Raw genomic sequence first — 15,107 nt, 5'->3', positions numbered from 1 at the left:
TATGAGTGTAGTGAGCTTACCTCCATGCTCGATCAAGTTACTTCTTCTCCGGAGCAGTATGGTAGCTCCACGATCTAAGTGTAAGCTTCAAGAAAGCTCGATTCTCAAGCTCCATGTTCCAAGCTCCATTACCGCGTGCAAGAGAAGACAAGAGAAGACAAGAGAAGACAAAAGAAGAGAAGAAGAGAGGAGAAGATGGAGAGCTTCTCCACCACGGTCCCTCACCCTCACACACTCACTTCCTCACACTCTCACACTCCCTCTCTCAAGGACAAGCTCAAGCAAGCAAGAAGAAGAAGAAAAAGAAGAGGAGAGCTGCTTTTGGCCACACACAAGAATGATCTTCCCATTCACTTTTCAACTTTATATACAAAACCCTAAATTCCTTTTGGGTGGTCATCCCCTTATCCCCTTTTTTACATGGTCGTGGCCTAGGCCCTTTTTCACATTGTCCTTCTATCTTCCTAGCTTCCTTCTTACTACCCATCTACCTTTACAATTTGCAAGTGCTCTTAAAATAAATCGTAGTACGCCTTGCGCTCTTTTACAAAAGTATTGACTTGCATTTTTTCTTATGCATCGCTCTCCTTGATTTAGAACTTTTTTACACTTCTTGTGTTTCCAAATTCTTCTTGGCGCGCCTTCATCTTCTGTTTCACTTTTGCCTTGTCCTTGTCTTTTGCTTTATATTTTTTGGATTTTTCACCTTGTTCGTCTAAGGGTTAACATTACCCCCCCTAGATGAGTGCCAGTCCCATGGCACTCACCATCGTAGGTAGCAAGCTTTGGCATGCACCGAAGGCATGGGTGGAAGGGACTACTGTAGTTCATTGTGGAGGAGTTTTGGTGGTAGTGTGGATGAAAGTCGTTGGGGGCACTTTGTTGGCATGATTGATTGGTGATAAGGTTGTTGAAGTTGATGATAGGGCTGGTTTTTATTGGGAGTTACACTCAACGGTTGGCACAGATATTGATGTTCTAGGGATTCTGCGGGACAATTCTTTGGTGGGCTTACATGATGATAAAGGATAAGAATTCAATGTTGAGTGTTGATGAAGAGCTGACGATACTTTTGTTGGAGTCTTCAATACTTGAAATTGAAAAACCTTTCATATGTGGTCTCTCCTTGTGGGGTAGTGCTAGTCTTCTTATTGTGCACAAGACATAGTTTGATTAGTTTGGCAGAAGGTCTGGGAGAAGGTCAAACTCTAAGTGAGCCAAGAGTAATGTCCTGCACTCGAGGACCCAAATTGTGTATAGATTGTGATACAAATATTATGTGAGTGCACGTGTATACTTAGATATTACGTAGTTAGAAGACTATTGGTGTGGTTCCTCGTAGCAATGTGTGGATGAGGCAAGGGTTCAATGGGGTGGAAAATGTTGTTGATGTTGAGGAGAAATACACACGAAGGCTTCTTGAGACCTCATTTGTGATTTTGACAACACGATGTAGCATAATTGAGCTCATTGACACCTGAGATTTTTGTATAGCTGGTGGCTACTTTCCACGGTTATTCATGCCTTGCTCACCACTATTGATTGCAATGGTACTGAGATGGAGTGCAAAAAAGAATCATGCAAACGGGTTAGGGTGACAGTTCTAACCATAGGCAAGACAAGCTCCCTAGGTATGTCCTGCCCTTGGTGTGCCTTAAAACAATTGTGGGGGATGTGTAAAGGGCTAGGGGACTAGAGACGGTGGATCGAGCCAACCAAGGTCACTGGACGTACCTAATGTGAGGACCCCTAGGTGCTATGATGTGATCATGAGTGCTTTTTTCTTTTCTTTTTATTTTTTTTTGTTTTGTTTTCTCTTTTTTTTCTTCTTTTTTATCCTTTTTTTGGATAAAATGAATACAACCAATGCAATACATTGAGGTTATTAGGCTTTCATTTGGATTGAGAAATATCAAGATCCAAAGGTTGTGAAAAATGGATATTACAAAGATGATTGTGTTACTAGCCTCGATGCGAGAGGAACAATTGTTGAGATGGAGAGATACACTTGAGATTTTGCAAACCTCTTTGTAACATGTGAGACATCGGTACAATTGAGGTAGCAAACTGGAGTGAGCTATGCATGGACAAGCAATAAAGCATCTGGCAAATTGAATCCTGGTTGATGAAGAAACATTTGTTATTGCTGAGAGCATGGCTCCTACCTCGATATAGAGTTGGTCAGTCTCGTTGATGTGCTTCGTTGGGCCTCAGCATTCTCTTTCTCTAACGTGTCCTCATGGGACATAGCTGCAGCTATTGAACAACCTCGCTAGGTTGTGAGGGTACAATTGCCTCTCTTTTTGGAGATTCTATCTCTTCAGCTAATTTTCCTCCATCTAGCCCCTCATCCAATTGCATTGGTAGTTGCTCCTGGTTGGGGTGTTTGCTCTAGAATCTTGTCCTTACCCATTGGAGCATGCCTCTATTGCTTCTTATCAAAGATAGTGTTGTGTTTAGAACTATTTTTCTCTTGCTCAAGAGGTTCGAGTGACTCTAGTGTAGAACCAAGAGATGGTTTAGGGTTCTTGTCATGTAGGCTTGGATGAAACTAGGTGAAGAAGTCAGGGTTGTATTGATGGGAAGCATAGAGATCTAGGATTGCAAGGTCTTGAATGAGGAAGAAGATATATGCGTTAATATCAAGTACCATGCTTCCTACTCCTAGCCTGCTAGCCACATATAGATCTTCTTCTAGAAGTAGTTTATCGTATAAGGGATGTTTTTGGACAGTGCAGAAAGCTGGACCTCATGGACCATTGCCAACACTCTTAATGAGGTTGGGGAAATGTACGTGGGATCATGTATTGATGTCCAAAGGGCTTTCCTTTGCTCATTGAGTATCATTAGTCAATGACCAATTTCGGTTGCCAAACTTTGGAGTACCATTTCTGTAGCACAAAGTTACATTGTCCTTTCTCTTTTTGTTTGATTGCTTTGATCTTTTCCTTGTTTGTCTCACATTGAGCAATATAGAGTGAGGGTATCAACAAGCGCAATTCTCTAGTTGAAGCCTTTGGGATGTCCTTTATGACTTCCTCATCAATAGCTACATAGTGAGAGCAAACATGTTGTTGCCCCAAGTTAGGGGTTTGGCTATGAGCTTGTGTGCTCTGGTGTTGGCATTCCAATGTCCACATGGACCTACGTAGGTGTGATGGCTCATTGGTCAAATGCACCTTCTCCTTGGCCAAATCTTTGAGAGATTTCTCCTCAAGCCTAGGCTTTAGGTGCTTTGGAAGTGCTAGAGGTGTCAAGGATGTTGGTTGCAACACCTCTTCCATAGGTGAATTGCTAAGGACACGTTCTGCAAGGGGTATCATCATGGCCAAAGACTATGAGACTACTGTGATTCTTGATTGGAAGTAGTAGTGGCTAGTTCAGTGGACTGGCCATTATTGGTAGACTGTGATGTCAAGTCCTTAAGCAGATCAGAAGTGGTCGTGTCTTTTGTTGCCCTTTGTGCATTCACTTGTGCATAGATGAGCTAGTCATGGTGGATTGCACAGGCATATCCTTAGGCTGAGAGCTAAGGGTGGTGTCATGTCCCACATCTTGTAAATTCGGAAGCTCATATGGAGATAGAGATTGGGATTGAGCAGCTGCACTTGACGACTGTTGTTGTACTTTCTGTGTTTGATTAGGGAAAGAGGATGCAGGAGATTTGGGACTCCTAGGTGGGTTTGGCAGTGGCTAGAACATTTGCTCGTGGCTTTAGATGATTTTGCCATTTTCTTTGTTAAGAAATCAAATGTCACGGAAAGAATAAAGAATGAAGTGACTAATGGGAGCTCACCACCTACAATGTGCAAGCCTATGGGTATTATCATGAGCAACATTGTGCCTATGGTGCTCATTATTCTCTTGGGAAGTCAAAGGATCCTTGGGCACTAGTGGCTTTTGTGAACACTCGGTGATTACATTTGATATCCACTTGTTAATCATGCTAGGCTGAGCATCTACCTTTTGAATAGTCCTATTTGGTTTCTTGATTTCAATCGTGAGGGGCTCAATCACTCCAACATTGTTGACTTGAGACTTGGATTTTCGTTTAGTTTTCCTCTTGCGTTTCTTCGGTTTTCATACGATCTGGCCTTCAGCTGATAGAGGTGGTTTAGCAGGGGGCTTTGGCACCTAAATCCATCAATTATCTGTGAATATCCTTGAGCACGTAGCAACGCTTTGGATATCCATTGCAACATTGTGCTGACTCTCCACCATCAATACCTTTGTCTATGATACTTGGGCTTCTTTTGTGGTCTTCTATGATATTTGTAAGTCCAAAGCCTATCCTTGGCATTGTTTCTTGACCTTCTTGTTTCAAGCATAGCCTCGCTCACTAGTTCTCTCTGTTCAACATGCGCTTGTATCAACTCCTTCAACAAGTCCTTCTTCTTGTTACTAGGCTTGCTTGGTATGTTAGAATGTTCCTTGTCTTTCCCTTGAGGTTTGATGAGGTCACCCTTGCTAAAGGTTGTGATTATCCTCACACCTGATAGTGTCAAGTGTATCCTATGTGCTACTTAATTAGCCTCACACTTCTCACCCTTTTGAAGGGCCTTCCTAGGAGGGTCTTCTTTCCACAACTAGCACTATTTAGAGGAACATGGAATAGGATATGCAAGCTTTCAGTTTCAATAGTTACAAGGATTTTGCATTTTCCTATAAGTGCTTGTGGGTGTCCCTCATAAGGACTAAGAGTTGCATTAGTCGGTGTGAGATATGGTTGGCCTAGTAGGGTCAATGCTTCATAGGTGAAGATATCAAAATATGCTCCGTCATTGATGCAAGCATCGACACTATGCTCTCTTTTTGTGGGGATTTTGACCCTAAGATAAGCAAATAGTACTATGTCTTCATCTTTCGGGTCTTGGCTTATAAAGTCAAGCCTTCTGATACATGCCTTTGAGTCCCCAATTGCACAGCCAAATGTAGATTCTCTAGTGATGTCTTGGGTCATTTGGGCAATGTCGTTCAAAGTGCATCTATCATCAAGACTATCATGTTTAGTCATCCTCGCAGTTGTAGCTTGATGTTGTTGCATTGCACTTTGACTAAATGTAGCCCGAATGCAACATATACATGTTTTTGTGGTGTGGCCTTTTTTTCCTTGTTGGCTAGATTGGCCCATTGAGGTTCTAGGGTCTCTATTTGTCTTTGCTCGGGTATGGGCTATTGGTTGTTGTTTTGGAAGTGAGAATACATGCTTGTGTAGAGCCTTACTACACTAGGATCTCATTTGGAGGACCTGTCATGGCACATGTTTTCTCTCTAGCATACTTGGGGGAGGTACGGAAGGGGCAGTTATGCTAAATACCATGCATGATTTGAAGGGCTGTTCGTAGCCAAAATTTGAACTACTTACTCTAGATTTCAGCTTGGTGATAGATCTATGATGTGCTTTTGGCTCTATATGGTCTCTGGGGTCAGTTTCAAGGCTTAGATGTGTCAAATTTGCATTCTATTCACCTATCCAATTTTGACAGTTTTCAGTCCAATTCTTAGAGGCTCGATTCTCAAGAGTTCGATTATCAGAATTAGACGCCTGATTTTGGGTTGGTCCGATCAGTCAATCGGATGGTCGGAGTTGGAGTCGTCAGATTATGGGTTTGGTCTATTTATGGGTTGGTCCGATTTCATGCGTTCAATTCTAGGAATCAGACGTCTGATTTGACAAGTGTTCGATTTTGGTGTCCAATTCTAGATGGTCTAATTTTTGTGTTTGATTTTTTATCATCCGATTCTGGAAGTTCGATTCTAGGAATCGAACGTCCAATTATGAAATGTCCAATTTTTGAAATCGGGTAGGTTATGTCCAATCGGACAAGATGGGTTGGTCTGAGTTTGAAAATCGGATTGTGTGATTCTAGGAATCGGACATCGTCTGAGTGCGATTCTAGGAATGGGGCTCTGGTAATAGTGTTCCATTCCTGCAGACAAGTTTCCAAGGATGACAAAAATCAAGTCGATTTTAACGATTTTGGTTATGAGAGGTCACATTAAGTTCTAGAATGTAAGAATAGACCCTAATGAAGGATTGTGTATAGCTGGAATAGCAAATAAACTTCAAAATACAAATCGGCAAACAAATCAAATCCTATTGCCCTATTATGACAGTAGAAACCCTAATACTTGTTTTTCTTTTATTTCTTTGTTTTTTCCTATCCTAATATATCCAAATCACAAATCAAAGACCTACACTACTCGAACCTACCTTTCCAAATCCAAAAAACCAAAAACTTACTTGCTAAGGAAATCAAATATCTCTTCAAACTCCCTTGCTTCCTACCTATCCACCTCAAGCACTGTTTCGAGAATAACCCTACTTCTGCTCAAGTTGAAGTGCGCAAGTACTTAAGGCTTGAATCCATTGGTCCCGTAAATGGAACGAAAATGTAGAGATGAGCTTAAGCTTAACCACCAAGACCAACAAACCGCTTATTCCTTCAAGCGTTTCAAGCCGAGCACTAATGCCTACCTCTCACATAGCTGACACGCTATCTCTCTCTATGCATGTAGTGAGCTTACCTCCATGCCTGATCGAGTTGCCTTCTCTCCCGACCACTCTAGTAGCTCCACGATCCAAGTACAAGCTTTAAGTGAGATCAATCCTCAAGCTCCACGCTCCAAGCTCCATTACCGCGAGTAAGAGACGAGAAGAGAAGAGAAGAGAAGAGAAAAGAAGAGAAGAGAAGAGAAGAGAAGAAGAGAGGAGAATATGGAGAGCTTCTCCACCACGGTCTCTCACCCTCACACACTCACTCCCTCACACTCTCACACTCCCTCTGTCAAGCACAATCTCAAGCAATGATGCCGAGAAGTACTTAAAAATAGCTAAAAATTACGAATATCAAGGGAAAAATATTCAACATCAAAGGCGGCAGCTCGATCTAGGACAATTTTAAGCGTCAAAGTGCTTTAAAGGCGCCCGAGCGACACTTGTTGATTTTTCATAATTTTTCAGACTATCATATGGGTTGACAAGAGTTACCAGCCAATGCGGGATGTTAAGCCAAATGCCCAGGATTTTTCAGAGCTCGAATCGGAGCCAGGACGGGGAAATGGCTACAAAATAGGCAAGATATGAAAAGGTGGACACTTGGGAGGCCAAATTTGGGCATGCCTTTTGAGTTTGGACACCCCTAAAATTTTATGCACCTTATGAAGCAAAAAACGTGGAGAGAGAATGAGGGATAAAGAAGAAATGTGGAGCAACATGGCGGCCGTTTTTTGCGCCCTCTCATGATGGAGATGGAATATGCAGGCTGAAAGCAACCCATACAACCGATCATGGGGCTGATCTTCTCCTTTCTTGCTGGTCTTATCGCCTATCTTCGCCCGTGAAATGGTTGTGGGAATGAAGAGATGGAAATCTAGTCTTTCTCTCTCCTCCCTCTCTCTCCCTTAAGGGGTTGTTCTTGTGTGGAAGAAGACAATGAAGAATGATGGAGGAAAGCTTGTCCGGATGAGACCGGATTGCTTCTAGGTGGATGAAGACATGAAGAGTGCCGTTCTTGAAGATGTTGAGCATTAAATGCATGCTGGAAATCAGTCCCGTAATCGAGACCAAGAAATCGAGACCTGAAAATAAGCGATAATGCTTTTTTTTTTGAAGAAAAATGGTCTTTTTATGCTATTTGCTTTATGAAATATTGTTCCCATGGGCTGATTATGCATTTTGTTGTTGTTTCCTATGAGTTTGATCAGTTTATGCTCAGAAAATCAGAAAATCATAAGTGTTATGGCTGAAATTAATGGTGTAAAACCCGTAAAACACGCGAAATAGGAAAAAATTGGGTGTTTTTGATATATAAATGAAAAATATGGTAAGACACACCAACTAAATTTGTGTTTTTGCTGCAAATGAACCTAAGGACCACAACCCACAACTCATTTTGTATTTTTAGTTATTTAATATTGCAAAAAATACAAGAAAAATAGTGAAAATGGGTAAAAATAAGGGAAAAATAGGTTTTGAGTGTGCGAAAAATACTAAAAAATAAGATTCATGTTTGTGTATGTATGGGGAACCTGAAGTATGAGGTTTAGCCTTAGTTCAGCCCTACCTTTATGTTTTAGTGAGTTTTTATTGTTTTTATATAACAAAAAACATGGAAAATATTACCCTAAACCTATGCACCGTGCACAATCTAAACGGTGAGGGGGTAAAGAGAATGAGAGTGGTGTTTAAGTGCTAAGAGAAAGAAAAGGCTGATTGTTTTCATCTATGCATATCATATAGATAGATCGTTAATTTAAAATAAGGATCTAGTAGCACGAGGTCTCCTCGGTGCTAGGTTCGTGCAACATAGCAATTACACGTCAGAGAAATTCATTGAAAGAATGATTTTACACTAAGCACAATGATGATTTTTCTTTGTTTGAGCACATGGACATTCACAATTTGCATGAAGCATAAAATGATAAAAGGTATCAGACAATACCTCCTGGATGCATAGCACCTGTATTCTCTAGATCGTGACCAACGTTGAGTGAGTAAGGTTGTCCCAAGCTGCAGGCTAGGCGTTGGGTCTAAGGGGAAAGTAAAGTGAGGTATGGTACATCCTAGAACGAAATAATTGGTACCTTGAGTGGAAATATGTGCAAAGTGTTATATATGTTTAGTGACGCATCGAGGGGCCAATCCCCAAGATGTAGGAGAGTTGCACTGAGGTAGCGACAGTCAGCCCGTGGGAGGACCTCCTATGTTTGTACTTCGTGCTATTTGGCAATGTGTTGGGACTCCCTCTGAGGAGTGTTAATTGGGTTAGAGTTGGACTACGATACGTGATACAAACATAAGATGTTTAGGAAGATGATGTATGTGTCATTAACGCTCCTGGCCGCGAGGCCGTGGGGTTGTTGAGCGTATGATAGAGGTCCGGCTAGTGCATGAGCCAGTGCCGGCCCGTTTTAGGTCCCATCAATGGTGCGTCTGCCGGGAGCTGCCTATAAGTGGCGGTTTTCGAATCTAGGGTTTCAAGGGACCCTAAATTATCCATAAAATGGGGTTTGTTCAAGGATGGAAAAACTTGGCTTTCCCCATACAAAACTTACTAATGGACTTAGTTAGTTATGTAGAGCATGAGTCCTCTGCAGAAGATAATTTATGTGATGAAAAGAGTAGCCAATTAGTGGTTAACCCATCCTCTAAAAAGATGGCATGGGCCGAGGTTCGCCTTGGTGTAGTCTCAACCCAAGAGAAATCATGTTTAACCATCCATCAACCTAGAGAGCATGAAACAAGCATGTTGGAAACTATGGTAGTTGTGGCATCAACAAGTCATCATGCTAAAGCCATAATGCCATGGGAAAGTGCAGATATATGATGGAATATGCTTGTGGTTGAAACATCCTGTGTAATGGGCCACCATGATGACATAGTAGGCATCATAAGGATGTTAGAAGCCCTAGCTGTCAAGGGAAAACCGTTGCTTAAAAGGCACGGGTCCCAAGTTTTAAGAAGTGGTAATGATAAATCTGCTTTAGATAAGGACCAAAAGCTCTTATATAAAACCGTTATGGACTTTCCTTTTAAAGGGAAAGGTATGGAAGACCCTCTAAGAGGGGATCAAAATGACATGTTGAAACTTATAGGACTCCCTAGACCACTCAGTGAGTTGGCAGAAAGGGATGTCAATGAGGATATTAACCCCCCTACACCGGAAAGGGTGGGGATGGAAGAGGTTAAAGATCCTAAGAGGCTGGACCCATATCATGGTGAATATGAAGATTTTAATGACCCGGTGTTGATCCCAAAAGGAAGGACTAAATGTCCTCCTCTTTATAGGGATCTCCCAGTGTTTTATGGGTTGCCAGATGAGGATCCAATGATTCATTTAAGAGAATATAACCTAACTTGCATTGCAAGTGGGTTTGACGATATACATCAGATGCTCGTATTCCCAAGTACCCTAAAGGGAGAGGCAAGGAAATGGTACTGGAGCCTCCCAAGAGGGTCGATCAAATCATTTGAGGAGTCTTGTGATAGATTTCTAGATGAATATGAAAGAAGCTCCCTATGATTCACGTCTTAGGGCATCTTATGCAGTTTAGATAGGAGTCTTATCCTTCTGTTAAAGAGTATGCTAGAGCCTTTCATAGTACTCTTAGGCTTTGGCCAAGAAGAGCCAGTGCACTACCAAATGATGTGCTATGTGAGCTCTTTTTGAATGGCTTAGAGATTAATATGCAAATCCAAGTGGGACTGCGGAATCCTAAGTCGTTAAGGGAAGCAAAAATGCATGCCATTGATTATGAGGGTCATATTTAGAGATGTTAGGAAAACTTTTGGAGTTTTCCCCGCTCAGTACAAGTGCATTCTAGCTTCCAATCATTTCTGCAAGGAGACAACTCACTTGTTGATACTAAGGCAGCCTATGAGGGGAACCTTGGTGGCCAAAATCTCAAAGAAGAAAATGGCCATCCTATGAGTAGTAATGACATGCCTCTCAGTGAATAGGTGCCAAGCCATGTAAGTCCCATTAGGGCTTGCAACACTTCCACGAGAAGTGGTTGTGATGGCACCATGGATAGAACCAATGGGCGTGTGAGTGTTGATAAGCATTCTGTGTGTGGTTCTAATTTTGTTGCTAGTAAGGCTCTTGAGAGACCTTTGGTATTGGAATCATGCTTCCGGGTGGATGTTGTTCCCTTCAGTGAAAGCATGGTTCTTATGGGGAAAAATTTGCAGTATGGACGTAAACAAGTAAAGGCATCTTTTGTAAAGAGGATGAAAAATGCTAAAAGTCCACCTGTGCTTCACAAAGGTCATAAGGATGTGAGGCCATTTGGCCATAGGGATAAGTTTGCATTGAGTTTGTTAGACCAGTGCAACAAATTGAGGGAATGCAAGAATATTAAGGGAAATGTGAGATGGGCTTGGAGACCCAAAATCTCCAAAAGTATGGCAGGAGTGTCGGACGCAAGGCCAAGGATCCCATCTGGATATATTTTATCAAACCCCCAAGAGGATAAGACTAGATATACATCTGACAATATACACTGCCTTGGGATACACCCATGTGATGTGCCTAGGCTTGAAGCTCTATCTAGTTTGGGTCGCAGTACTGATTTATGTGAAAACCCAAATAGGGGAGGTTCGAATGAGTACAAAGCTATGATTCTTTCTCCCAAAGGAGCCACTCAGTCGCTTGAACGACCAGTTTATTCGGATTACAATAAATGTGGGACATGCGAGCCCACTGAGGCCATTCATTCAGCTCATAGTGCCCAAGAAGGGATCGGCCTTATTGATGAGTTATTTGTGGAAAGGCTTGGACTTGTATCTCTTTATAAAAAAAAAAAAACCCTAAGATCAAAAAATACAAGATCAAGCTTTTAGCTAACTTGCATGAGTAACATGGGGTTAGTCGACCTATGATATGCTATCCTTGGTACCTTGGGTAGTCTGATAGGGTGTGATGTATACGCCAAGGACATCAGTATTACGTGGACTAAAATGACCTATCTAGTTTTAAGCTAGGAAGGCTAGCTGCTTTGGATATTACGTCCAGATTTTGTTAGGCCAAGAGGGCTGATTAAGTTTTGTGGTGAAGTGCTTTATTTCATTAGGCCAAGAGGGCCAGTTGTCTGTTTAGTGCAGGTGCGGTTAATGGTTTCTTGTTTTAGTTTCGTGCTAGACAGGTTTGAAGAAGAGCTTGGAAAGAGCCTTTGTTGCGCGGAAGCTTCTCGTGGCCCTATCCAGGTGATATCTTTCCTTTATGAGTACTGTGGTTGTTGTGCTATATGTGTTTGTGTACTTGTTAAGGGGGTTTTTCGTTTCTTGTTGGGGACCGGCGTCCAAGGCATGAAGTCCAGGTTTAGGTTCAGTATGTTTGAGGGAGGTTTGAGTAGTCGTTGCCTCCTGTAAAGACATTGTCAAGCATTGAAAGACCTGTTTTAGACGGAAATCCTAGTGACCCTGTTCTGCTGGCCTGCTAGGCAGCGGTTCTAGGAGCTCTTGTTAGTTGTGAGGGCGTTAGAGATGCGTGCAGAATGAAAATAAAGATGCTAAAGGGGAAAAAACCCTGAACATCTTACAGACAATAAACAAAGGTGTGTAAAAAGGGGTTCTAACCCCTATAGACAGAAAAAAAAAGAAAAAAAAATCTTATAAGGAGTTGATCATTGCCTAGCGAAGGCCTGGTAGGTTCCTAGGGATGAGTCAGACCCGGGGGCCGATGCCTTGTCTTTCTAGGGGTGGCATCTTGCTGGAAAAGAAGAAATTAAGGAAGGTTGGAGCGAAAATAAAAGTGAGAGTCAGAAAAGTATTAAGTGTCGCCTTGCAAGGACTTGGTAGGTTCTTGGGTACCGAGACAGGACCTGAGACCGATGCCCTGTTCTCCTTGGGTCACTATGCTCAGCTTCCTCCTTTTTACATGCCCGAGTATATCAATAAAATAAAAATCCCAAAAGAAGAAATGTGCTAAAAGAAAATACTTCTTGATCAGGCTATAGGAGTCCTCGCCTAATAGTAGCTCTTAGTTGTGTTGTCCTTAGTTAGGCAGATAGTTGAGAGTGGAATTTTGATGCCGAGAAATTCTTAAAAATAGCTAAAAATTACGAATATCAAGGGAAAAATATTCAACGTCGAAGGCAGCGGCTCGATCTAGGACCATTTTAAGCAGCAAAGTGCTTTAAAGGCACCCGAGCGACACTTGTTGATTTTTCATAATTTTTCAGACGATCGTGCAGGTTGACAAGAGTTACTAGCCAATGCGGGACGTCGAGCCAGACGCCCAAGATTTTTCAGAGCTCAATTCGGAGTCCGGACGGGGAAATGGCCAAGAAACCGGGCAAGATACGAAAAGGTGGACATTAGAGTGGCCAAAATGGGTGATGCCTTTTGGAAGCCCAACATTTTATGCCACTTAGCAAGAAGGGGAAAAAAAAACGTGAAGAGAGAGAGAGGAGGATGGCGTGAGCAGGGCGGCGCATTTTTCGCCCCATCCTCCCATATGAAGAATGCAGGCTACAAACAACCATACCAATTGACATTGGGGCTTCAATCCCCCCTGGATGCTGATCATTTCGCCGTGCTTTGCTCCTCCAATGGCGGTCTCTATGAAGATCTCTGATTTCAGTCTTTCTCTCTCCTCCCTCTCTCTCTTCTAAGGGCAGATTCATGTGGTGAAGAAGAAGAAGAAGAATGGATGACGGATGCTTGTCCAATGAAGACCGGATTGCTCTGCGGTTCAAGAGGAATGAAGATTGCTGATTATGGACTGTCATGAGCATTAATGGCTGCTAGAAATCAGCCCCGAGACATGGCAAATAAAAACCCGCAACCCGCAAAGAACGGTAATTCCATTTTTACAAAGGAAATTGATGTTTTATGCAATTTGCTTCATGAGTATTTGTTCCCATGGGATGATTATGCATTATGTTGTTGTTTGCTATGAGTTTGATCAGTTTATGCTCAGAAAATCAGAAAATCATAAGTGTTGTGATTGAAATTAATGTTGTAAAACCCGTAAAACACGCGAAATATGGGAAAATTGGGTGTTTTTGATATATAAATGGAAAATATAATAAGACACACCAACTAAATTTGTGTTTTTGCTACAAATGAACCTAAGGGCCACAGCCCACAACTCATTTTGTATTTTCAGTTATTTAATATTGCGAAAAATACAAGAAAAATAGGAAAAATAGGTAAAAATAAGAAAAAAATAGATTTTGAGTGCCGAAAATTAAGGAAAAATAAGATTCATATTTGTGGATGTATGGGGGATCTAAAGTATGAGTTTTAGCCTCAGTTCAGCCCTACCTTTATGTTTTAGTGAGTTTTTATTGCTTTTCATACAACAAAAAACATGGAAATGAACCCTAAACCGATCGATAATGCACAACCTAAACGGGTGAGGGGGGTAAAGTGTATAAAAGGTGTTTAAATGCTGAATGAAATGATGAAAATTTTGCTGGGTTTTTATGCATACCATTTAGGTTGGTCGTTAATTCAAAATTAAGGACCTAGTAGCACGAGGGTTTCTCGGTGCTAGGTTCATGCAACGCCGCATACGAGCGATAGTCAAAATCATTGAAAGAAATGTTTTCCACATGTGCACAATGCTAATTTTTCTTTGTTTAAGCACATGGACATTCACAATTTGCATAAATCATAAAGAATTTAAAAGGTATCAGACAATACCTCCTGGATGCATGGCAATTGCTTTCTAGAGAAACATGACCAATGTTGAGTGAGAGACAGGATATCCTAAGCTGTAGGCTAGGCGTTGGGTCTAAGGGAAAAGAAAGTGAGGTATGGTACATTCCTGGATACGATCAATTGGTACCTTGAGTGGACATATGTGCGATATTGTGTTATATATGATTTGCGACGCATCGAGGGGCCAATCCCCAAGGTGTAGGAGAGTCACAGTGAGGTAGTGGCAGTCAGCCGTGGGAGGACCTCCTATGTTTGTACTTCGTGCTATTTGGCAATGTGTTGGGACTCCCTCTGAGGAGTGTTAATTGGGTTAGAGTTGGACTACGAGACGTGATACAAATGCAAGATGTTTAGGAAGATGATGTATGTGTCATTAACGCTCTTGGTCTATGAGGCCGTGGGGTTGTTGAGCACATGATAGAGGTCCGGCTAGTGCACGAGCTAGTGTCGGCCCATTTTAGGTCCCATCAGTGGTGCGTCTGCCGGGAGAGACTTATAAGTGGTGGTTTTTGGATTTAGGGCGGAAGTTGGTTTATGTCCTCTGACAAGGACCGTCAAGCCGAAATCCAAAAAGCCGAACATGCTGAGAGGGCTAGACGGCGGTTAGAGATTGTAAGCCGTTATTCTCCTCAAAGGAGTAGTCCACTACATATACGAAGCAGTGGTCTTAGTCACCTAACTACTCCACCTATTCCATTAGGGGCAAGAGGAAGTGTAAGATCTTCCTCTCCTCCACCAAGTCTACCCACTTCAAGTGGGGGTGTGAATCCGTCAGTTCAGGCTCCTACTGCTAATCCGATTGTCACCATGGCACAGCCTATTGCGATTCCTGCAGGGACGCCAGATTTACTAACCTTAGGAGTTCCCTTGCCCATTTTTAATGGGTTAGCGAAAGAGGATGAAGAATTTTACATTTGTGAATTTCAGAGATTGATGT

The sequence above is a fragment of the Lygodium microphyllum genome, chromosome 5 (assembly GCF_053477565.2).
Source record: "Lygodium microphyllum isolate KBCC chromosome 5, Lygodium_microphyllum_v1.1.10, whole genome shotgun sequence".
Lineage (NCBI taxonomy): Eukaryota > Viridiplantae > Streptophyta > Polypodiopsida > Schizaeales > Lygodiaceae > Lygodium > Lygodium microphyllum.
Note: the sequence above shows the minus strand (reverse complement) of the source record.